Source organism: Anomaloglossus baeobatrachus, chromosome 4 (assembly GCF_048569485.1).
Source record: "Anomaloglossus baeobatrachus isolate aAnoBae1 chromosome 4, aAnoBae1.hap1, whole genome shotgun sequence".
Taxonomy (NCBI): domain Eukaryota; kingdom Metazoa; phylum Chordata; class Amphibia; order Anura; family Aromobatidae; genus Anomaloglossus; species Anomaloglossus baeobatrachus.
The window spans coordinates 670,037,709-670,062,361 of NC_134356.1; the positions used below are offsets into that span (position 1 = coordinate 670,037,709).

At 38.4% G+C, this 24,653-nt stretch overlaps 5 non-coding genes across 5 annotated transcripts; all 5 read right to left on the reverse strand.

Moving 5' to 3' along the window:
- Positions 1 to 4,678: 4,678 nt before the first annotated feature.
- TRNAI-AAU (transfer RNA isoleucine (anticodon AAU)) lies at positions 4,679 to 4,752 on the reverse strand. The gene has a single exon. It is a non-coding gene; the product is annotated as a tRNA-Ile (tRNA).
- Positions 4,753 to 5,274: 522 nt separating this feature from the next.
- TRNAI-AAU (transfer RNA isoleucine (anticodon AAU)) lies at positions 5,275 to 5,348 on the reverse strand. The gene has a single exon. It is a non-coding gene; the product is annotated as a tRNA-Ile (tRNA).
- Positions 5,349 to 10,137: 4,789 nt separating this feature from the next.
- On the reverse strand, positions 10,138 to 10,211 carry TRNAI-AAU (transfer RNA isoleucine (anticodon AAU)). The gene has a single exon. It is a non-coding gene; the product is annotated as a tRNA-Ile (tRNA).
- Positions 10,212 to 10,782: 571 nt separating this feature from the next.
- TRNAI-AAU (transfer RNA isoleucine (anticodon AAU)) lies at positions 10,783 to 10,856 on the reverse strand. Its single transcript has one exon. It is a non-coding gene; the product is annotated as a tRNA-Ile (tRNA).
- Positions 10,857 to 12,072: 1,216 nt separating this feature from the next.
- TRNAI-AAU (transfer RNA isoleucine (anticodon AAU)) lies at positions 12,073 to 12,146 on the reverse strand. Its single transcript has one exon. It is a non-coding gene; the product is annotated as a tRNA-Ile (tRNA).
- Positions 12,147 to 24,653: the final 12,507 nt, after the last annotated feature.

A 24,653-nucleotide genomic window follows, 5' to 3' on the forward strand; every position in this document is an offset into this window, starting at 1 on the left:
TATTTTGCTTCAAGTCGCTTGGATTAGTTTTTGCCTGCATTACAATTAGTGATAGACTTAGCTGTCAATATTTATAGTTATATCGAATTCCAGTTGCCCAAAACTTCTAAAAAAACGCTTAGAAACTGAAATCTCTGGCCATACAATAGATTATATTTCTATTTTGCTTCAATTCGTTACTCTGTCATACTTTAAGGTTAACGACGATGTAACATGGCCACTCTCTTGCTCTAACCAAGTTATTTCAATTTGTAAATTACTTTTACACATTGGATGGATAAAACCTACGAATCTTTTTCCAAAAGTCACTGGATGTGAACAGAAAGCCAAAGGAATGGCCAGCACAGGGGTCGAACCCGCAACCTTGGCGTTATTAGCACCACGCTCTAACCGATTGAGCTAACCGACCACTTTTGCCCCATATCTACTCTCTTTTAATGAACTTGCTCTAATTTTGAGCCAGCTACTGACCTCTCAAAGCTTGATCTGTCCACAGTGAAAGGTAAAATACGTTGAAAGTTGACTAATTCTTAGAGAGCCCATCAAAAGCATAGCAACCAATCTTAAATGAGAATTGACAAGCTTTTTTTATATTATGAGCAATATGTTGCCACCAACCACTCTAACTTGTCACGTGATGAGCCAGTAAATTACGCCATTGCTTGGATTAGTTTTTGCCTGCATTACAATTAGTGATAGACTTAGCTGTCAATATTTACAGTTATATTGAATTCCAGTTGCCCAAAACTTCTTAAAAAACGCTTAGAAACTGAAATCTCTGGCGATACAATAGATTATATTTCTATTTTGCTTCAATTCGTTACTCTGTCATACTTTAAGGTTAACGACGATGTAACATGGCCACTCTCTTGCTCTAACCAAGTTATTTCAAGTTTGTAAATTACTTTTACACATTGGATGGATAAAACCTACGAATCTTTTTCCAAAAGTCACTGGATGTGAACCGAAAGCCAAAGAAATGGCCAGCACGGGGGTCGAACCTGCTACCTTGGCGTTATTAGCACCACGCTCTAACCGATTGAGCTGACCGATCACTTTTGCCCCATATCTACTCTCTTTTAATGAACTTGCTCTAATTTTGAGCCAGCTACTGACCTCTCAAAGCTTGATCTGTCCACAGTGAAAGGTAAAATACGTTGAAAGTTGACTAATTCTTAGAGAGCCCATCAAAAGCATAGGAACCAATCTTAAATGAGAATTGACAAGCTTTTTTTATATTATGAGCAATATGTTGCCACCAACCACTCTAACTTGTCTCGTGATGAGCCAGTAAATTACGCCATTGCTTGGATTAGTTTTTGCCTGCATTACAATTAGTGATATACTTAGCTGTCAATATTTACAGTTATATCGAATTCCAGTTGCCCAAAACTTCTTAAAAAACGCTTAGAAACTGAAATATCTGGCCATACAATAGATTATATTTCTATTTTGCTTCAATTCGTTACTCTGTCATACTTTAAGGTTAACGACGATGTAACATGGCCACTCTCTTACTCTAACCAAGTTATTTCAAGTTTGTAAATTAATTTTACACATTGGATGGATAAAACCTACGGATCTTTTTCCAAAAGTTACTGGATGTGAACAGAAAGCCAAAGGAATGGCCAGCACGGGGGTCGAACCCACAACCTTGGCGTTATTAGCACCACGCTCTAACCGATTGAGCTAACCGACCACTTTTGCCCCAAATCTACTCTCTTTTAATGAACTTGCTCTAATTTTGAGCCAGCTACTGACCTCTCAAAGCTTGATCTGTCCACAGTGAAAGGTAAAATACGTTGAAAGTTGACTAATTCTTAGAGAGCCCATCAAAAGCATAGGAACCAATCTTAAATGAGAATTGACAAGCTTTTTTTATATTATGAGCAATATGTTGCCACCAATCACTCTAACTTGTCACGTGATGAGCCAGTAAATTATGCCATTGCTTGGATTAGTTTTTGCCTGCATTACAATTAGTGATAGACTTAGCTGTCAATATTTACAGTTATATCGAATTCCAGTTGCCCAAAACTTCTTAAAAAACGCTTAGAAACTGAAATCTCTGGCCATACAATAGATTATATTTCTATTTTGCTTCAAGTCGCTTGGATTAGTTTTTGCCTGCATTACAATTAGTGATAGACTTAGCTGTCAATATTTATAGTTATATCGAATTCCAGTTGCCCAAAACTTCTAAAAAAACGCTTAGAAACTGAAATCTCTGGCCATACAATAGATTATATTTCTATTTTGCTTCAATTCGTTACTCTGTCATACTTTAAGGTTAACGACGATGTAACATGGCCACTCTCTTGCTCTAACCAAGTTATTTCAATTTGTAAATTACTTTTACACATTGGATGGATAAAACCTACGAATCTTTTTCCAAAAGTCACTGGATGTGAACAGAAAGCCAAAGGAATGGCCAGCACAGGGGTCGAACCCGCAACCTTGGCGTTATTAGCACCACGCTCTAACCGATTGAGCTAACCGACCACTTTTGCCCCATATCTACTCTCTTTTAATGAACTTGCTCTAATTTTGAGCCAGCTACTGACCTCTCAAAGCTTGATCTGTCCACAGTGAAAGGTAAAATACGTTGAAAGTTGACTAATTCTTAGAGAGCCCATCAAAAGCATAGCAACCAATCTTAAATGAGAATTGACAAGCTTTTTTTATATTATGAGCAATATGTTGCCACCAACCACTCTAACTTGTCACGTGATGAGCCAGTAAATTACGCCATTGCTTGGATTAGTTTTTGCCTGCATTACAATTAGTGATAGACTTAGCTGTCAATATTTACAGTTATATTGAATTCCAGTTGCCCAAAACTTCTTAAAAAACGCTTAGAAACTGAAATCTCTGGCGATACAATAGATTATATTTCTATTTTGCTTCAATTCGTTACTCTGTCATACTTTAAGGTTAACGACGATGTAACATGGCCACTCTCTTACTCTAACCAAGTTATTTCAAGTTTGTAAATTAATTTTACACATTGGATGGATAAAACCTACGGATCTTTTTCCAAAAGTTACTGGATGTGAACAGAAAGCCAAAGGAATGGCCAGCATGGGGGTCGAACTCGCAACCTTGGCGTTATTAGCACCACGCTCTAACCGATTGAACTAACCGGCCACTTTTGCCCCTTATCTACTCTCTTTTAATGAACTTGCTCTAATTTTGAGCCAGCTACTGACCTCTCAAAGCTTGATCTGTCCACAGTGAAAGGTAAAATACGTTGAAAGTTGACTAATTCTTAGAGAGCCCATCAAAAGCATTGGAACCAATCTTAAATGAGAATTGACAAGCTTTTTTTATATTATGAGCAATATGTTGCAACCAACCACTCTAACTTGTCACGTGATGAGCCAGTAAATTACGCCATTGCTTGGATTAGTTTTAGCCTGCATTACAATTAGTGATAGACTTAGCTGTCAATATTTACAGTTATATCGAATTCCAGTTGCCCAAAACTTCTTAAAAAATGCTTAGAAACTGAAATCTCTGGCCATAAAATAGATTATTTTTCTATTTTGCTTCAAGTCGCTTGGATTAGTTTTGCCTGCATTACAATTAGTGATAGACTTAGCTGTCAATATTTACAGTTATATCGAATTCCAGTTGCCCAAAACTTCTTAAAAAACGCTTAGAAACTGAAATCTCTGGCCATACAATTGATTATATTTCTATTTTGCTTCAATTCGTTACTCTGTCATACTTTAAGGTTAACGACGATGTAACATAGCCACTCTCTTGCTCTAACCAAGTTATTTCAAGTTTGTAAATTAATTTTACACATTGGATGGATAAAACCTACGAATCTTTTTCCAAAAGTCACTGGATGTGAACAGAAAGCCAAAGGAATGGCCAGCACGGGGGTCGAACCCGCAACCTTGGCGTTATTAGAACCACGCTCTAACCGATTGAGCTAACTGACCACTTTTGCCCCATATCTACTCTCTTTTAATGAACTTGCTCTAATTTTGAGCCAGCTACTGACCTCTCAAAGCTTGATCTGTCCACAGTGAAAAGTAAAATACGTTGAAAGTTGACTAATTCTTAGAGAGCCCATCAAAATCATAGGAACCAATCTTAAATGAGAATTAACAAGCTTTTTTATATTATGAGCAATATGTTGCCACCAACCACTCTAACTTGTCACATGATGAGCCAGTAAATTACGCCATTGCTTGGATTAGTTTTTGCCTGCATTACAATTAGTGATAGACTTAGCTGTCAATATTTACAGTTATATCGAATTCCAGTTGCCCAAAACTTCTTAAAAAACGCTTAGAAACTGAAATCTCTGGCCATACAATAGATTATATTTCTATTTTGCTTCAAGTCGCTTGGATTAGTTTTTCCTGCATTACAATTAGTGATAGACTTAGCTGTCAATAGTTACATTTATATCGAATTCCAGTTGCCCAAAACTTCTTAAAAAATGCTTAGAAACTGAAATCTCTGGCCATACAATAGATTATATTTCTATTTTACTTCAATTCGTTACTCTGTCATACTTTAAGGTTAACGACGATGTAACATGGCCACTCTCGTACTCTAACCAAGTTATTTCAAGTTTGTAAATTAATTTTACACATTGGATGGATAAAACCTACGGATCTTTTTCCAAAAGTCACTGGATGTGAACAGAAAGCCAAAGGAATGGCCAGCACGGGGGTCGAACCCACAACCTTGGCGTTATTAGCACCACGCTCTAACCGATTGAGCTAACCGGCCACTTTTGCCCCATTTCTACTCTCTTTTAATGAACTTGCTCTAATTTTGAGCCAGCTACTGACCTCTCAAAGCTTGATCTGTCCACAGTGAAAGGTAAAATATGTTGAAAGTTGACTAATTCTTAGAGAGCCCATTAAAATCATAGGAACCAATCTTAAATGAGAATTGACAAGCTTTTTTTATATTATGAGCAATATGTTGCCACCAACCACTCTAACTTGTCACGTGATGAGCCAGTAAATTACGCCATTGCTTGGATTAGTTTTTGCCTGCATTACAATTAGTGATAGACTTAGCTGTCAATATTTACAGTTATATCTCTGGCCATACAATAAATTATATTTCTATTTTGCTTCAATTCGTTACTCTGTCATACTTTAAGGTTAACGACGATGTAACATGGCCACTCTCTTACTCTAACCAAGTTATTTCAAGTTTGTAAATTAATTTTACACATTGGATGGATAAAACCTACGGATCTTTTTCCAAAAGTCACTGGATGTGAACAGAAAGCAAAAGGAATGGCCAGCACGGGGGTCGAACCCGCAACCTTGGCGTTATTAGCACCACGCTCTAACCGATTGAGCTAACCGGCCACTTTTTATTCTCCATTTTTTCTCCTTTTTTTCTCCATTTTTTCTCCACTTCTTCACTTTTTCTCCACTTCTTATCCATTTTTTCTCCACTTTTTCACCACTTTTTCTCCACTTTTTCTCCATTTTTTCTCCACTTTTTCTCCACTTTTTCTCCATTTTTTTCTCCACTTTTTTCTCCACTTTTTCTCCATTTTTTCTCCACTTTTTCTCCACTTTTTCTCCATTTTTACTCCACTTTTTCTCCACTTTTTCTCCACTTTTTCTCCACTTTTTCTACATTTTTTTCTCAATTTTTTCTTCACTTTTTCTCCATTTTTACTCCACTTTTTCTCCATTTTTTTCTCTACTATTTCTCCACTTTTTCTCCACTTTTTCTCCACTTTTTCTCCATTTTTTCTCCAGTTTTTCTCCACTTTTTCTCCATTTTTTCTCCACTTTTTCCTCCACTTTTTCTCCACTTTTTCTCCATTTTTACTGCACTTTTTCTCCACTTTTTCTCCACTTTTTCTCCATTTTTTTCTCCACTTTTTCTACACTTTTTCTTCATTTTTACTCCACTTTTTCTCCATTTTTTCTCCACTTTTTCTCCACTTTTTCTCCACTTTTTCTCCGTTCTTTTTCTATGGTCAGTCTACCCATTAGCTCTGCCATGCATACTGTAGCTCTACACCTACTGCACATGTTACTTTATGATTGACATCTCTTTCGTACCAGAGCTGTCTAAGCCTACTCTGACCCCATATTTGTCATTACTATATTGTCCTTGTACTGTATTATGACATTTGTATCATGTGTTTCAGTTCTTGCTGTGTTGCAATTTTTTTGCTGCATCCCAATTGTACCTCTACATTGTTCGAGTTTATGTTATTGTTCTCTCACTCTTATGTGATACTGATTATTGTCATTTTTCATGATTACAAGCAGATAAGTCCAATCTGACGAAGGCTCAGGCCGAAACGTCATTTGTAACTTGTTTTGGACAAAAACATATATGCTTATGAAAAAAATGTTTTCTCAATACGGACCAATAAAGAGTGATTTTGCATTACTATCCGTTGTGACTTACTGACTTAGTCTGGGAGATTTAGAGTGCCGAGGTTACTCACTAATTTTATCTATTATTACCTCTGAGCACCTATATACCAGTGAGCAGAGCTTCCTCTACAGTAGTTCTCCTGATTAGGCATGCCCTTACCTCATGAGCAGGGCATTGCAGCTTTGGTAGCAACCATTACGACATTGACTCTGCTGCTGTGGACCCGGGGAGAGTGAGTGCAGATTCATTGCACCCACACTCCTCACATGAAGGGTCCGCACTCCTAGAAAATGGGGGATATGTTCCCTGAGTGTCTCCCCCCATATTCTAGACGGTCCAGAGTCGTCATGGGACCCCTTTATTTTTTTTCTTACAATAAATTGGTGAAAGAGGAAATGTTTTGGGGACTGTTTCTTCAAATAAATTTCTTTTGTCGAATTTTTTTTTTTTTGTTAGTACTGACAGTTTATGATGTTGGGTATCTAATAGACGCCATGACATCACAAACTGCTGGGCTTGATCTCAGGTGACTTTACAGCTAGTATCAACCCGATTTATTACCCCGTTTGCCACTGCACCAGGGCATGGGATGAGCTGGGGTGAAGCGCCAGGATTGGCCCATCTAGTGGATGCGCCACGTCTGGGGTGCCTGCGGCCTGCTATTTTTAGGCTGTGAAGGCCCAATAACTATGGACCTTCCCACCCTGAGAATACCAGACCACAGCTGTCTGCTTTACCTTGGCTGGTGATCAAATTTGGGGGGGACCCTACTTTTATTGTGTAATTATTAATATTTATAAAATAATTATAAAAAAGAGCCTGAGGGGACCTCCACATTGGATCCCCAACCACGGTAAAGCTGCCAGCTGTGGTTTTCAGGCTACAGCCGTCTGCTTTACCCTAGCTGGCTATCAAAAATGGGGGGACCCAACGTCATTTTTTTTTTTAACTATTTTTTAAATAGAAAAAAATTAATGGGCTTCCCTGTATTTTGATTGCCAACCAAGGTAACGGCAGGCAGATGGGGGTGGCAACCCATAGCTGTCTGCTTTATCTGCTGAGAATCAAAAATACCGCGGAGCGCTACGTCATTTTTTTAAAGATTTATTTTTACAGCACTGTGATGTCCAGCAATCAAAATACAGGGAAGCCCATTTTATTTTTAGTTATTTAAATAAATAATTAAAAAAAATATATATGGGCTCCCGCTGCATTTTTTGTATTGCTAGCTAAGGGTAATCCAAGCAGCTACTGGCTGCTAACCCCCACTGCTTGGTGTTACCTTCACTGGCAATGGAAAATCCAGGGAAGCATTTTTTATTTTTTTTGCCAAAAAACTACAAAAAAAGGACGTGGTCTTCGCCATATTTTTGTATGCTAACCAGGTACAGCAGGCAGGTGCTGGAAGAGTTGGATACAGCGCCAGAAGATGGCGCTTCTATGAAAGTGCCATTTCCTGAGGCAGCTGAAGACTGCAATTCGCAGCAGTGGGGCCCAGAAAGCTCAGGCCAACCTGTGCTGCGGATTCCAATCCCCAGCTGCCTAGTTGTACCTGGCTGGACACAAAAATGGGGCGAAGCCTACGTCATTTGTTTTCTAATTATTTCATGAAATTCATGAAATAATAAAAAAAGGGCTTCCCTTTATTTTTGGTTCCCAGCCGGGTACAAATAGGCAACTGGGGGTTGGGGGCAGCCATACCTGCCTGCTGTACCTGGCTAGCATACAAAAATATGGCGAAGTCCACATAATTTTTTCAGGGGGCAAAAAACTTCTGCATACAGTCCTGGATGGAGTATGCTGAGCCTTGTAGTTCTGCAGCTGCTGTCTGTCTGTATGGAGAAGAGCAGACAGCAGCTGCAGAACTACAAGGCTCAGCATACTCCATCCAGGACTGTATGCAGAAGTTTTTTGCCCACCAAAAAAATGACGTGGGCTTCGCCATATTTTTGTATGCTAGCCAGGTACAGCAGGCAGCCACGGGCTGCCTCCAACCCCCAGTTGCCTATTTGTACCCGGCTGGGAACCAAAAATATAGGGAAGCCCATTTTTTTTTAATTATTTCACTTATTTCATGAAATAATTAAAAAACAAATGACGTGGGCTTCGCCCCATTTTTGTGCCAGCCGGGTACAACTAGGCAGCTGGGGATTGGAATCCGCAGCACAGGTTAGCCCGAGGTTTCTGGGCGCCTCTGCTGTGGATTTCAGTCCGCAGCCGTCCCAGAAAATGGCGCTCTCATTGAAGCGCCATCATCTGGCGCTGTATCCAACTCTTCCAACAGCCCTGGAGCCGGGTGGCTTGTTGGGTAATCATGAGTTAATACTGGCTTTGTTTTACTAGCCAGTATTAAGCCAGAGATTCTTAATGTCAGGCACGTTTGACCCGGCCATTAAGAATCTCCAATAAAGGGTTAAAAAAAGACACCACACAGAGAAAAAATACTTTAATAGAAATAAATACACAGACACATTAGAGACTCCATCTTTATTACCCCCTGTCAGCCCTCCACGATCCTGCTCTTCTGTCTTCTTTCTTTCTAGTGTAGTAGTAGTGAAGATTGTAGTGAGGATGAGGTTCACCAGCCCATCACTTGGGGCTGGGGAACCTCATCCTCAGTACAATCCTCACTACAATCGGGAAGCAGCGTGCAGCCTTCACTCCGTGAGTGATCAGTGCAGGCTGTCAGCGGTAACAGCAGTAACGCTGACAGATGCATTACCATAGCAACGGTGCTCTCGGAGCTGCGGTTAGCGGTGACGTCACTGCTAACTGCGTTACTATGGCAACGGTGATCTCCGTTAATGACAGGCTGTGTCAGCCGGTTCCTAACGGAACGGGGAGTCGACCGTGTGCTAGAGCATGTCGCCGGTACACGGCGATACACAAATGTGCACCGTGTACCGGAGAGATGCACTCGCAGGTCCTACATGACGCGTCATAGTCATGTGACCAGTCTGTAGCCAATGAGATAATAGCCACAGACTGGTCACATGGCTATTTTGACGTCACGACAGGTCCTGCATCTCTGCTGGCAGTGTCGGTCACGGGAGGATTCATCGATCATCAGATGGAATAGCGGCAGGAGACAGAGTGCAGAAGGGATCGCGGGGACCGGTAAGTGTTATGGCAATGTTTATTAACTGTTTGTGTACATTTATAATGCATTTTTGTGTGTTTGTGATTGCCTCCCATTATAGCCTATTGGCCGACCTCGAGCCGAACCGCGACCGGTTTGCTCATCTCTAGTGATGAGCCAGTAAATTACGCCATTGCTTGGATTAGTTTTTGCCTGCATTACAATTAGTGATAGACTTAGCTGTCAATATTTACAGTTATATCGAATTCCAGTGGCCCAAAACTTCTTAAAAAACGCTTAGAAACTGAAATCTCTGGCCATACAATAGATTATATTTCTATTTTGCTTCAAGTCGCTTGGATTAGTTTTGCCTGCATTACATTTAGTGATAGACTTAGCTGTCAGTATTTACAGTTATATCGAATTCCAGTTGCCCAAAACTTCTTAAAAAACGCTTAGAAACTGAAATCTCTGGCCATACAATAGATTATATTTCTATTTTGCTTCAATTCGTTACTCTGTCATACTTTAAGGTTAACGACGATGTAACATGGCCACTCTATTACTCTAACCAAGTTATTTCAAGTTTGTAAATTAATTTTACACATTGGATGGATAAAACCTACGGATCTTTTTCCAAAAGTCACTGGATGTATAACAGAAAGCCAAAGGAATGGCCAGCACGGGGGTCGAACCCGCAACCTTGGCGTTATTAGCACCACACTCTAACCGATTGAGCTAACCGGCCACTTTTACCCAATGTCAACTCTCTTTTAATGAACTTGCTCTAATTTTGAGCCAGCTACTGACCTCTCAAAGCTTGATCTGTCCACAGTGAAAGGTAAAATACGTTGAAAGTTGACTAATTCTTAGAGAGCCCATCAAAAGCATAGGAACCAATCTTAAATGAGAATTGACAAGCTTTTTTTATATTATGAGCAATATGTTGCCACCAACCACTCTAACTTGTCACGTGATGAGCCAGTAAATTACGCCATTGCTTGGATTAGTTTTTGCCTGCATTACAATTAGTGATAGACTTAGCTGTCAATATTTACAGTTACATCGAATTCCAGTTGCCCAAAACTTCTTAGAAAACGCTTAGAAACTGAAATCTCTGGCCATACAATAGATTATATTTCTATTTTGCTTCAATTCATTACTCTGTCACACTTTAAGGTTAACGACGATGTAACATGGCCACTCTCTTACTCTAACCAAGTTATTTCAAGTTTGTAAATTAATTTTACACATTGGATAGATAAAACCTACGGATCTTTTTCCAAAAGTCACTGGATGTGAACAGAAAGCCAAAGGAATGGCCAGCGCGGGGGTCGAACCCGCAACCTTGGCGTTATTAGCACCACGCTCTAACCGATTGAGCTAACCAGCCACTTTTGCCCCAGATCTACTCTCTTTTAATGAACTTGCTCTAATTTTGAGCCAGCTACTGACCTCTCAAAGCTTGATCTGTCCACAGTGAAAGGTAAAATACGTTGAAAGTTGACTAATTCTTAGAGAGCCCATCAAAAGCATAGGAACCAATCTTAAATGAGAATTGACAAGTTTTTTTTATATTATGAGCAATATGTTACCACCAACCTCTCTAACTTGTCACGTGATGAGCCAGTAAATTACACCATTGCTTGGATTAGTTTTTGCCTGCATTACAATTAGTGATAGACTTAGCTGTCAATATTTACAGTTATATCGAATTCCAGTTGCCCAAAACTTCTTAAAAAACGCTTAGAAACTGAAATCTCTGGCCATACATTAGATTATATTTCTATTTTGCTTCAATTCGTTACTCTGTCATACTTTAAGGTTAACGACGATGTAACATGGCCACTCTCTTACTCTAACCAAGTTATTTCAAGTTTGTAAATTAATTTTACACATTGGATGGATAAAACCTACGGATCTTTTTCCAAAAGTTACTGGATGTGAACAGAAAGCCAAAGGAATGGCCAGCACGGGGGTCGAACTCGCAACCTTGGCGTTATTAGCACCACACTCTAACCGATTGAGCTAACCGGCCACTTTTGCCCTACATCTACTCTCTTTTAATGAACTTGCTCTAATTTTGAGCCAGCTACTGACCTATCAAAGCTTGATCTGTCCACAGTGAAAGGTAAAATACGTTGAAAGTTGACTAATTCTTAGAGAGCCCATCAAAAGCATAGGAACCAATCTTAAATGAAAATTGACAAGCTTTTTTTATATTATGAGCAATATGTTGCCACCAACCACTCTAACTTGTCACGTGATGAGCCAGTTAATTACGCCATTGCTTGGATTAGTTTTTGCCTGCATTACAATTAGTGATAGACTTAGCTGTCAATATTTACAGTTATATCGAATTTCAGTTGCCCAAAACTTCTTAAAAAACGCTTAGAAACTGAAATCTCTGGCCATACAATAGATTATATTTCTATTTTGCTTCAAGTCGTTACTCTGTCATACTTTAAGGTTAACGACGATGTAACATGGCCACTCTCTTACTCTAACCAAGTTATTTCAAGTTTGTAAATTAATTTTACACATTGGATGGATAAAACCTACGGATCTTTTTCCAAAAGTCACTGGATGTGAACAGAAAGCCAAAGGATTGGCCAGCACAGGGGTCGAACCTGCAACCTTGGCGTTATTAGCACCACACTCTAACCGATTGAGCTAACCGGCCACTTTTGCCCCATATCTACTCTCTTTTAATGAACTAGCTCTAATTTTGAGCCAGCTACTAACCTCTCAAAGCTTGATCTGTCCACAGTGAAAGGTAAAATACGTTGAAAGTTGACTAATTCTTAGAGAGCCCATCAAAAGCATAGGAACCAATCATAAATGAGAATTGACAAGCTTTTTTTATATTATGAGCAATATGTTGCCACCAACAACTCTAACTTGTCACGTGATGAGCCAGTAAATTACGCCATTGCTTGGATTAGTTTTTGCCTGCATTACAATAAGTGATAGACTTAGCTGTCAATATTTACAGTTATATCGAGTTCCAGTTGCCCAAAACTTCTTAAAAAACGCTTAGAAACTGAAATCTCTGGCCATACAATAGATTATATTTGTTTTTTGCTTCAATTCGTTACTCTGTCATACTTTAAGGTTAACGACGATGTAACATGGCCACTCTCTTACTCTAACCAAGTTATTTCAAGTTTGTAAATTAATTTTACACATTGGATGGATAAAACCTACGGATCTTTTTCCAAAAGTTACTGGATGTGAACAGAAAGCCAAAGGAATGGCCAGCACGGGGGTCGAACTCGCAACCTTGGCGTTATTAGCACCACGCTCTAACCGATTGAGCTAACCGGCCACTTTTGCCCCACATCTACTCTCTTTTAATGAACTTGCTCTAATTTTGAGCCAGCTACTGACCTATCAAAGCTTGATCTGTCCACAGTGAAAGGTAAAATACGTTTAAAGTTGACTAATTCTTAGAGAGCCCATCAAAAGCATAGGAACCAATCTTAAATGAAAATTGACAAGCTTTTTTTATATTATGAGCAATATGTTGCCACCAACCACTCTAACTTGTCACGTGATGAGCCAGTAAATTACGCCATTGCTTGGATTAGTTTTTGCCTGCATTACAATTAGTGATAGACTTAGCTGTCAATATTTACAGTTATATCGAATTTCAGTTGCCCAAAACTTCTTAAAAAACGCTTAGAAACTGAAATCTCTGGCCATACAATAGATTATATTTCTATTTTGCTTCAAGTCGTTACTCTGTCATACTTTAAGGTTAACGACGATGTAACATGGCCACTCTCTTACTCTAACCAAGTTATTTCAAGTTTGTAAATTAATTTTACACATTGGATGGATAAAACCTACGGATCTTTTTCCAAAAGTCACTGGATGTGAACAGAAAGCCAAAGGATTGGCCAGCACAGGGGTCGGACCTGCAACCTTGGCGTTATTAGCACCACACTCTAACCGATTGAGCTAACCGGCCACGTTTGCCCCATATCTACTCTCTTTTAATGAACTAGCTCTAATTTTGAGCCAGCTACTAACCTCTCAAAGCTTGATCTGTCCACAGTGAAAGGTAAAATACGTTGAAAATTGACTAATTCTTAGAGAGCCCATCAAAAGCATAGGAACCAATCTTAAATGAGAATTGACAAGCTTTTTTTTATATTATGAGCAATATGTTGCCACCAACACTCTAACTTGTCACGTGATGAGCCAGTAAATTACGCCATTGCTTGGATTAGTTTTTGCCTGCATTACAATTAGTGATAGACTTAGCTGTCAATATTTACAGTTATATCGAATTCCAGTTGCCCAAAACTTCTTAAAAAACGCTTAGAAACTGAAATATCTGGCCATACAATAGATTATATTTCTATTTTGCTTCAAGTCGCTTGGATTAGTTTTGCCTGCATTACAATTAGTGATAGACTTAGCTGTCAATATTTACAGTTATATCGAATTCCAGTTGCCCAAAACTTCTTAAAAAACGCTTAGAAACTGAAATCTCTGGCCATACAATAGATTATATTTCTATTTTGCTTCAATTCGTTACTCTGTCATACTTTAAGGTTAACGACGATGTAACATGGCCACTCTCTTACTCTAACCAAGTTATTTCAAGTTTGTAAATTAATTTTACACATTGGATGGATAAAACCTACGGATCTTTTTCCAAAAGTCACTGGATGTGAACAGAAAGCCAATGGAATGACTAGCACGGGGGTCGAACCCGCAACCTTGGCGTTATTAGCACCACGCTCTAACCGATTGAGCTAACCTGCCACTTTTGCCCCATATCTACTCTCTTTTAATGAACTTGCTCTAATTTTGAGCCAGCTACTGACCTCTCAAAGCTTGATCTGTCCACAGTGAAAGGTAAAATACGTTGAAAGTTGACTAATTCTTAGAGAGCCCATCAAAAGCATAGGAACCAATCTTAAATGAGAATTGACAAGCTTTTTTTTATATTATGAGCAATATGTTGCCACCAACCACTCTAACTTGTCACGTAATGAGCCAGTAAATTACGCCATTGCTTGGATTAGTTTTTGCCTGCATTACAATTAGTGATAGACTTAGCTGTCAATATTTACAGTTATATCGAATTCCAGTTGCCCAAAACTTCTTAAAAAACGCTTATAAACTGAAATCTCTGGCCATACAATAGATTATATTTCTATTTTTCTTCAATTCGTTACTCTGTCATACTTTAAGGTTTACGACAAGGTAACATGGCCACTCTCTTACTCTAACCAAGTTATTTCAAGTTTGTAAATTAATTTTACACATTGGATGCATAAAACCTACGGATCTTTTTCCAAAAGTCACTGGATGTGAACAGAAAGCCAAAAGAATGGCCAGCACGAGGGTCGAACCCGCAACCTTGGCATTATTAGCACCATGCTCTAACCGATTGAGCTAACCGGCCACTTTTGCCCCATATCTACTCTCTTTTAATGAACTTGCTCTAATTTTGAGCCAGCTACTGACCTCTCAAAGCTTGTTCTGTCCACAGTGAAAGGTAAAATACATTGAAAGTTGACTAATTCTTAGAGAGCCCATCAAAAGCATAGGAACCAATCTTAAATGAGAATTGACAAGCTTTTTTTATATTATGAGCAATATGTTGCCACCAACCACTCTAACTTGTCACGTGATGAGCCAGTAAATTACGCCATTGCTTGGATTAGTTTTTGCCTGCATTACAATTAGTGATAGACTTAGCTGTCATTATTTACAGTTATATCGAATTCCAGTTGCCCAAAACTTCTTAAAAAACACTTAGAAACTGAAATCTCTGGCCATACAATAGATTATATTTCTATTTTGCTTCAATTCGTTACTCTGTCATACTTTAAGGTTAACGACGATGTAACATGGCCACTCTCTTACTCTAACCAAGTTATTTCAAGTTTGTAAATTAATTTTACACATTGGATGGATAAAACCTACGGATCTTTTTCCAAAAGTCACTGGATGTGAACAGAAAGCCAAAGGAATGGCCAGCACGGGGATCGAACCCGCAACCTTGGCGTTATTAGCACCTTGCTCTAACCGATTGAGCTAACCGACCACTTTTGCCACATATCTACTCTCTTTTAATGAACTTGCTCTAATTTTGAGCCAGCTACTGACCTCTCAAAGCTTTATCTGTCCACAGTGAAAGGTAAAATACGTTGAAAGTTGACTAGTTCTTAGAGAGCCCATCAAAAGCATAGGAACCAATCTTAAATGAGAATTGACAAGCTTTTTTTATATTATGAGCAATATGTTGCCACCAACCACTCTAACTTGTCACGTGATGAGCCAGTAAATTACGCCATTGCTTGGATTAGTTTTTGCCTGCATTACAAATAGTGATAGACTTAGCTGTCAATATTTACAGTTATATCGAATTCCAGTTGCCCAAAACTTCTTAAAAAACGCTTAGAAACTGAAATCTCTGGCCATATAATAGATTATATTTCCATTTTGCTTCAATTCGTTACTTTGTCATACTTTAAGGTTAACGACGATGTAACATGGCCACTCTCTTACTCTAACCAAGTTATTTCAAGTTTGTAAATTAATTTTACACATTGGATGGATAAAACCTACGGATCTTTTTCCAAAAGTCACTGGATGTGAACAGAAAGCCAAAGGAATGGCAAGCACGGGGATCGAACCCGCAACCTTGGCGTTATTAGCACCACGCTCTAACCGATTGAGCTAACCGACCACTTTTGCCCCCTATCTACTCTCTTTTAAAGAACTTGCTCTAATTTTGAGCCAGCTACTGACCTCTCAAAGCTTGATCTGTCCACAGTGAAAGGTAAAATACGTTGAAAGTTGACTAGTTCTTAGAGAGCCCATCAAAAGCATAGGAACCAATCTTAAATGAGAATTGACAAGCTTTATTTATATTATGAGCAATATGTTGCCACCAACCACTCTAACTTGTCACGTGATGAGCCAGTAAATTACGCCATTGCTTGGATTAGTTTTTGCCTGCATTACAATTAGTGATAGACTTAGCTGTCAATATTTACAGTTATATCGAATTCCAGTTGCCCAAAACTTCTTAAAAAACGCTTAGAAACTGAAATCTCTGGCCATACAATAGATTATATTTCTATTTTGCTTCAAGTCGCTTGGATTAGTTTTGCCTGCTTTACAATTAGTGATAGACTTAGCTGTCAATATTTACAGTTATATCGAATTCCAGTTGCCCAAAACTTCTTAAAAAACGCTTAGAAACTGAAATCTCGGTCCATACAATAGATTATATTTCTATTTTGCTTCAATTCGTTACTCTGTCATACTTTAAGGTTAACGACGATGTAACATGGCCACTCTCTTACTCTAACCAAGTTATTTCAAGTTTGTAAATTAGTTTTACACATTGGATGGATAAAACCTACGGATTTTTTTCCAAAAGTCACTGGATGTGAACAGAAAGCCAAAGGAATGGCCAGCACGGGGGTCGAACCCGCAACCTTGGTGTTATTAGCACCACGCTCTAACCAATTGACCTAACTGGCCACTTTTTCCCCATATCTACTCTCTTTTAATGAACTTGCTCTAATTTTGAGCCAGCTACTGACCTCTCAAAGCTTGATCTGTCCACAGTGAAAGGTAAAATACGTTGAAAGTTGACTAATTCTTAGAGAGCCCATCAAAAGCATAGGAACCAATCTTAAATGAGAATTGACAAGCTTTTTTTATATTATGAGCAATATGTTGCCACCAACCACTCTAACTTGTCACGTGATGAGCCAGTAAATTACGCCATTGCTTGGATTAGTTTTTGCCTGCATTACAATAAGTGATAGACTTAGCTGTCAATATTTACAGTTATATCAAGTTCCAGTTGCCCAAAACTTCTTAAAAAACGCTTAGAAACTGAAATCTCTGGCCATACAATAGATTATATTTCTATTTTGCTTCAATTCGTTACTCTGTCATACTTTAAGGTTAACGACGATGTAACATGGCCACTCTCTTACTCTAACCAAGTTATTTCAAGTTTGTAAATTAATTTTAAACATTGGATGGATAAAACCTACGGATCTTTTTCCAAAAGTCACTGGATGTGAACAGAAAGCCAAAGGAATGGCCAGCACGGGGGTCGAACCCGCAACATTGGCGTTATTAGCACCACGCCCTAACTGATTGAGCTAACCGGCCACTTGTGCCCCATATCTACTCTCTTTTAATGAACTTGCTCTAATTTTGAGCCAGCTACTGACCTCTCAAAGCTTGATCTGTCCACAGTGAAAGGTAAAATACGTTGAAAGTTGACTAATTCTTAGAGAGCCCATCAAAAGCATAGGAACCAATCTTAAATGAGAATTGACAAGCTTTTTTTATATTATGAGCAATATGTTGCCACCAACAACTCTAACTTGTCACGTGATGAGCCAGTAAATTACGCCATTGCTTGGATTAGTTTTTGCCTGCATTACAATAAGTGATAGACTTAGCTGTCAATATTTACAGTTATATCGAGTTCCAGTTGCCCAAAACTTCTTAAAAAACGCTTAGAAACTGAAATCTCTGGCCATACAATAGATTATATTTGTTTTTTGCTTCAATTCGTTACTCTGTCATACTTTAAGGTTAACGACGATGTAACATGGCCACTCTCTTACTCTAACCAAGTTATTTCAAGTTTGTAAATTAATTTTACACATTGGATGGATAAAACCTACGGATCTTTTTCCAAAAGTTACTGGATGTGAACAGAAAGCCAAAGGAATGGCCAGCACGGGGGTCGAACTCGCAACCTTGGCGTTATTAGCACCACGCTCTAACCGATTGAGCTAACCAGCCACTTTTGCCACACATCTACTCTCTTTTAATGAACTTGCTCTAATTTTGAGCCAGCTACTGACCTATCAAAGCTTGATCTGTCCACAGTGAAAGGTAAAATACGTTGAAAGTTGACTAATTCTTAGAGAGCCCATCAAAAGCATAGGAACCAATCTTAAATGAAAATTGACAAGCTTTTTTTATATTATGAGCAATATGTTGCCACCAACCACTCTAACTTGTCACGTGATGAGCCAGTAAATTACGCCATTGCTTGGATTAGTTTTTGCCTGCATTACAATTAGTGATAGACTTAGCTGTCAATATTTACAGTTATATCGAATTTCAGTTGCCCGAAACTTCTTAAAAAACGCTTAGAAACTGAAATCTCTGGCCATACAATAGATTATATTTCTATTTTGCTTCAAGTCGTTACTCTGTCATACTTTAAGGTTAACGACGATGTAACATGGCCACTCTCTTACTCTAACCAAGTTATTTCAAGTTTGTAAATTAATTTTACACATTGGATGGATAAAACCTACGGATCTTTTTCCAAAAGTCACTGGATGTGAACAGAAAGCCAAAGGATTGGCCAGCACAGGGGTCGGACCTGCAACCTTGGCGTTATTAGCACCACACGCTAACCGATTGAGCTAACCGGCCACGTTTGCCCTATATCTACTCTCTTTTAATGAACTAGCTCTAATTTTGAGCCAGCTACTAACCTCTCAAAGCTTGATCTGTCCACAGTGAAAGGTAAAATACGTTGAAAATTGACTAATTCTTAGAGAGCCCATCAAAAGCATAGGAACCAATCTTAAATGAGAATTGACAAGCTTTTTTTTATATTATGAGCAATATGTTGCCACCAACACTCTAACTTGTCACGTGATGAGCCAGTAAATTACGCCATTGCTTGGATTAGTTTTTGCCTGCATTACAATTAGTGATAGACTTAGCTGTCAATATTTACAGTTATATCGAATTCCAGTTGCCCAAAACTTCTTAAAAAACGCTTAGAAACTGAAATATCTGGCCATACAATAGATTATATTTCTATTTTGCTTCAAGTCGCTTGGATTAGTTTTGCCTGCATTACAATTAGTGATAGACTTAGCTGTCAATATTTACAGTTATATCGAATTCCAGTTGCCCAAAACTTCTTAAAAAACGCTTAGAAACTGAAATCTCTGGCCATACAATAGATTATATTTCTATTTTGCTTCAATTCGTTACTCTGTCATACTTTAAGGTTAACGACGATGTAACATGGCCACTCTCTTACTCTAACCAAGTTATTTCAAGTTTGTAAATTAATTTTACACATTGGATGGATAAAACCTACGGATCTTTTTCCAAAAGTCACTGGATGTGAACAGAAAGCCAATGGAATGACTAGCACGGGGGTCGAACCCGCAACCTTGGCGTTATTAGCACCACGCTCTAACCGATTGAGCTAACCTGCCACTTTTGCCCCATATCTACTCTCTTTTAATGAACTTGCTCTAATTTTGAGCCAGCTACTGACCTCTCAAAGCTTGATATGTTCACAGTGAAAGGTAAAATACGTTGAAAGTTGACTATTTCTTAGAGAGCCCATCAAAAGCATAGGAACCAATCTTAAATGAGAATTGACAAGCTTTTTTTTATATTATGAGCAATATGTTGCCACCAACCACTCTAACTTGTCACGTGATGAGCCAGTAAATTACGCCATTGCTTGGATTAGTTTTTGCCTGCATTACAAATAGTGATAGACTTAGCTGTCAATATTTACAGTTATATCGAATTCCAGTTGCCCAAAACTTCTTAAAAAACGCTTAGAAACTGAAATCTCTGGCCATATAATAGATTATATTTCCATTTTGCTTCAATTCGTTACTTTGTCATACTTTAAGGTTAACGACGATGTAACATGGCCACTCTCTTACTCTAACCAAGTTATTTCAAGTTTGTAAATTAATTTTACACATTGGATGGATAAAACCTACGGATCTTTTTCCAAAAGTCACTGGATGTGAACAGAAAGCCAAAGGAATGGCAAGCACGGGGATCGAACCCGCAACCTTGGCGTTATTAGCACCACGCTCTAACCGATTGAGCTAACCGACCACTTTTGCCCCCTATCTACTCTCTTTTAAAGAACTTGCTCTAATTTTGAGCCAGCTACTGACCTCTCAAAGCTTGATCTGTCCACAGTGAAAGGTAAAATACGTTGAAAGTTGACTAGTTCTTAGAGAGCCCATCAAAAGCATAGGAACCAATCTTAAATGAGAATTGACAAGCTTTATTTATATTATGAGCAATATGTTGCCACCAACCACTCTAACTTGTCACGTGATGAGCCAGTAAATTACGCCATTGCTTGGATTAGTTTTTGCCTGCATTACAATTAGTGATAGACTTAGCTGTCAATATTTACAGTTATATCGAATTCCAGTTGCCCAAAACTTCTTAAAAAACGCTTAGAAACTGAAATCTCTGGCCATACAATAGATTATATTTCTATTTTGCTTCAAGTCGCTTGGATTAGTTTTGCCTGCTTTACAATTAGTGATAGACTTAGCTGTCAATATTTACAGTTATATCGAATTCCAGTTGCCCAAAACTTCTTAAAAAACGCTTAGAAACTGAAATCTCGGTCCATACAATAGATTATATTTCTATTTTGCTTCAATTCGTTACTCTGTCATACTTTAAGGTTAACGACGATGTAACATGGCCACTCTCTTACTCTAACCAAGTTATTTCAAGTTTGTAAATTAGTTTTACACATTGGATGGATAAAACCTACGGATTTTTTTCCAAAAGTCACTGGATGTGAACAGAAAGCCAAAGGAATGGCCAGCACGGGGGTCGAACCCGCAACCTTGGTGTTATTAGCACCACGCTCTAACCAATTGACCTAACTGGCCACTTTTTCCCCATATCTACTCTCTTTTAATGAACTTGCTCTAATTTTGAGCCAGCTACTGACCTCTCAAAGCTTGATCTGTCCACAGTGAAAGGTAAAATACGTTGAAAGTTGACTAATTCTTAGAGAGCCCATCAAAAGCATAGGAACCAATCTTAAATGAGAATTGACAAGCTTTTTTTATATTATGAGCAATATGTTGCCACCAACCACTCTAACTTGTCACGTGATGAGCCAGTAAATTACGCCATTGCTTGGATTAGTTTTTGCCTGCATTACAAATAGTGATAGACTTAGCTGTCAATATTTACAGTTATATCAAGTTCCAGTTGCCCAAAACTTCTTAAAAAACGCTTAGAAACTGAAATCTCTGGCCATACAATAGATTATATTTCTATTTTGCTTCAATTCGTTACTCTGTCATACTTTAAGGTTAACGACGATGTAACATGGCCACTCTCTTACTCTAACCAAGTTATTTCAAGTTTGTAAATTAATTTTAAACATTGGATGGATAAAACCTACGGATCTTTTTCCAAAAGTCACTGGATGTGAACAGAAAGCCAAAGGAATGGCCAGCACGGGGGTCGAACCCGCAACATTGGCGTTATTAGCACCACGCCCTAACTGATTGAGCTAACCGGCCACTTGTGCCCCATATCTACTCTCTTTTAATGAACTTGCTCTAATTTTGAGCCAGCTACTGACCTCTCAAAGCTTGATCTGTCCACAGTGAAAGGTAAAATACGTTGAAAGTTGACTAATTCTTAGAGAGCCCATCAAAAGCATAGGAACCAATCTTAAATGAGAATTGACAAGCTTTTTTTATATTATGAGCAATATGTTGCCACCAACAACTCTAACTTGTCACGTGATGAGCCAGTAAATTACGCCATTGCTTGGATTAGTTTTTGCCTGCATTACAATAAGTGATAGACTTAGCTGTCAATATTTACAGTTATATCGAGTTCCAGTTGCCCAAAACTTCTTAAAAAACGCTTAGAAACTGAAATCTCTGGCCATACAATAGATTATATTTGTTTTTTGCTTCAATTCGTTACTCTGTCATACTTTAAGGTTAACGACGATGTAACATGGCCACTCTCTTACTCTAACCAAGTTATTTCAAGTTTGTAAATTAATTTTACACATTGGATGGATAAAACCTACGGATCTTTTTCCAAAAGTTACTGGATGTGAACAGAAAGCCAAGGGAATGGCCAGCACGGGGGGTCGAACTCGCAACCTTGGCGTTATTAGCACCACGCTCTAACCGATTGAGCTAACCGGCCACTTTTGCCCCACATCTACTCTCTTTTAATGAACTTGCTCTAATTTTGAGCCAGCTACTGACCTATCAAAGCTTGATCTGTCCACAGTGAAAGGTAAAATACGTTGAAAGTTGACTAATTCTTAGAGAGCCCATCAAAAGCATAGGAACCAATCTTAAATGAAAATTGACAAGCTTTTTTTATATTATGAGCAATATGTTGCCACCAACCACTCTAACTTGTCACGTGATGAGCCAGTAAATTACGCCATTGCTTGGATTAGTTTTTGCCTGCATTACAATTAGTGATAGACTTAGCTGTCAATATTTACAGTTATATCGAATTTCAGTTGCCCGAAACTTCTTAAAAAACGCTTAGAAACTGAAATCTCTGGCCATACAATAGATTATATTTCTATTTTGCTTCAAGTCGTTACTCTGTCATACTTTAAGGTTAACGACGATGTAACATGGCCACTCTCTTACTCTAACCAAGTTATTTCAAGTTTGTAAATTAATTTTACACATTGGATGGATAAAACCTACGGATCTTTTTCCAAAAGTCACTGGATGTGAACAGAAAGCCAAAGGATTGGCCAGCACAGGGGTCGGACCTGCAACCTTGGCGTTATTAGCACCACACTCTAACCGATTGAGCTAACCGGCCACGTTTGCCCCATATCTACTCTCTTTTAATGAACTAGCTCTAATTTTGAGCCAGCTACTAACCTCTCAAAGCTTGATCTGTCCACAGTGAAAGGTAAAATACGTTGAAAATTGACTAATTCTTAGAGAGCCCATCAAAAGCATAGGAACCAATCTTAAATGAGAATTGACAAGCTTTTTTTTATATTATGAGCAATATGTTGCCACCAACACTCTAACTTGTCACGTGATGAGCCAGTAAATTACGCCATTGCTTGGATTAGTTTTTGCCTGCATTACAATTAGTGATAGACTTAGCTGTCAATATTTACAGTTATATCGAATTCCAGTTGCCCAAAACTTCTTAAAAAACGCTTAGAAACTGAAATATCTGGCCATTCAATAGATTATATTTCTATTTTGCTTCAAGTCGCTTGGATTAGTTTTGCCTGCATTACAATTAGTGATAGACTTAGCTGTCAATATTTACAGTTATATCGAATTCCAGTTGCCCAAAACTTCTTAAAAAACGCTTAGAAACTGAAATCTCTGGCCATACAATAGATTATATTTCTATTTTGCTTCAATTCGTTACTCTGTCATACTTTAAGGTTAACGACGATGTAACATGGCCACTCTCTTACTCTAACCAAGTTATTTCAAGTTTGTAAATTAATTTTACACATTGGATGGATAAAACCTACGGATCTTTTTCCAAAAGTCACTGGATGTGAACAGAAAGCCAATGGAATGACTAGCACGGGGGTCGAACCCGCAACCTTGGCGTTATTAGCACCACGCTCTAACCGATTGAGCTAACCTGCCACTTTTGCCCCATATCTACTCTCTTTTAATGAACTTGCTCTAATTTTGAGCCAGCTACTGACCTCTCAAAGCTTGATATGTTCACAGTGAAAGGTAAAATACGTTGAAAGTTGACTATTTCTTAGAGAGCCCATCAAAAGCATAGGAACCAATCTTAAATGAGAATTGACAAGCTTTTTTTTATATTATGAGCAATATGTTGCCACCAACCACTCTAACTTGTCACGTGATGAGCCAGTAAATTACGCCATTGCTTGGATTAGTTTTTGCCTGCATTACAATTAGTGATAGACTTAGCTGTCAATATTTACAGTTATATCGAATTCCAGTTGCCCAAAACTTCTTAAAAAACGCTTAGAAACTGAAATCTCTGGCCATACAATAGATTATATTTCTATTTTGCTTCAATTCGTTACTCTGTCATACTTTAAGGTTTACGACAAGGTAACATGGCCACTCTCTTACTCTAACCAAGTTATTTCAAGTTTGTAAATTAATTTTACACATTGGATGCATAAAACCTACGGATCTTTTTCCAAAAGTCACTGGATGTGAACAGAAAGCCAAAAGAATGGCCAGCACGAGGGTCGAACCCGCAACCTTGGCATTATTAGCACCATGCTCTAACCGATTGAGCTAACCGGCCACTTTTGCCCCATATCTACTCTCTTTTAATGAACTTGCTCTAATTTTGAGCCAGCTACTGACCTCTCAAAGCTTGTTCTGTCCACAGTGAAAGGTAAAATACG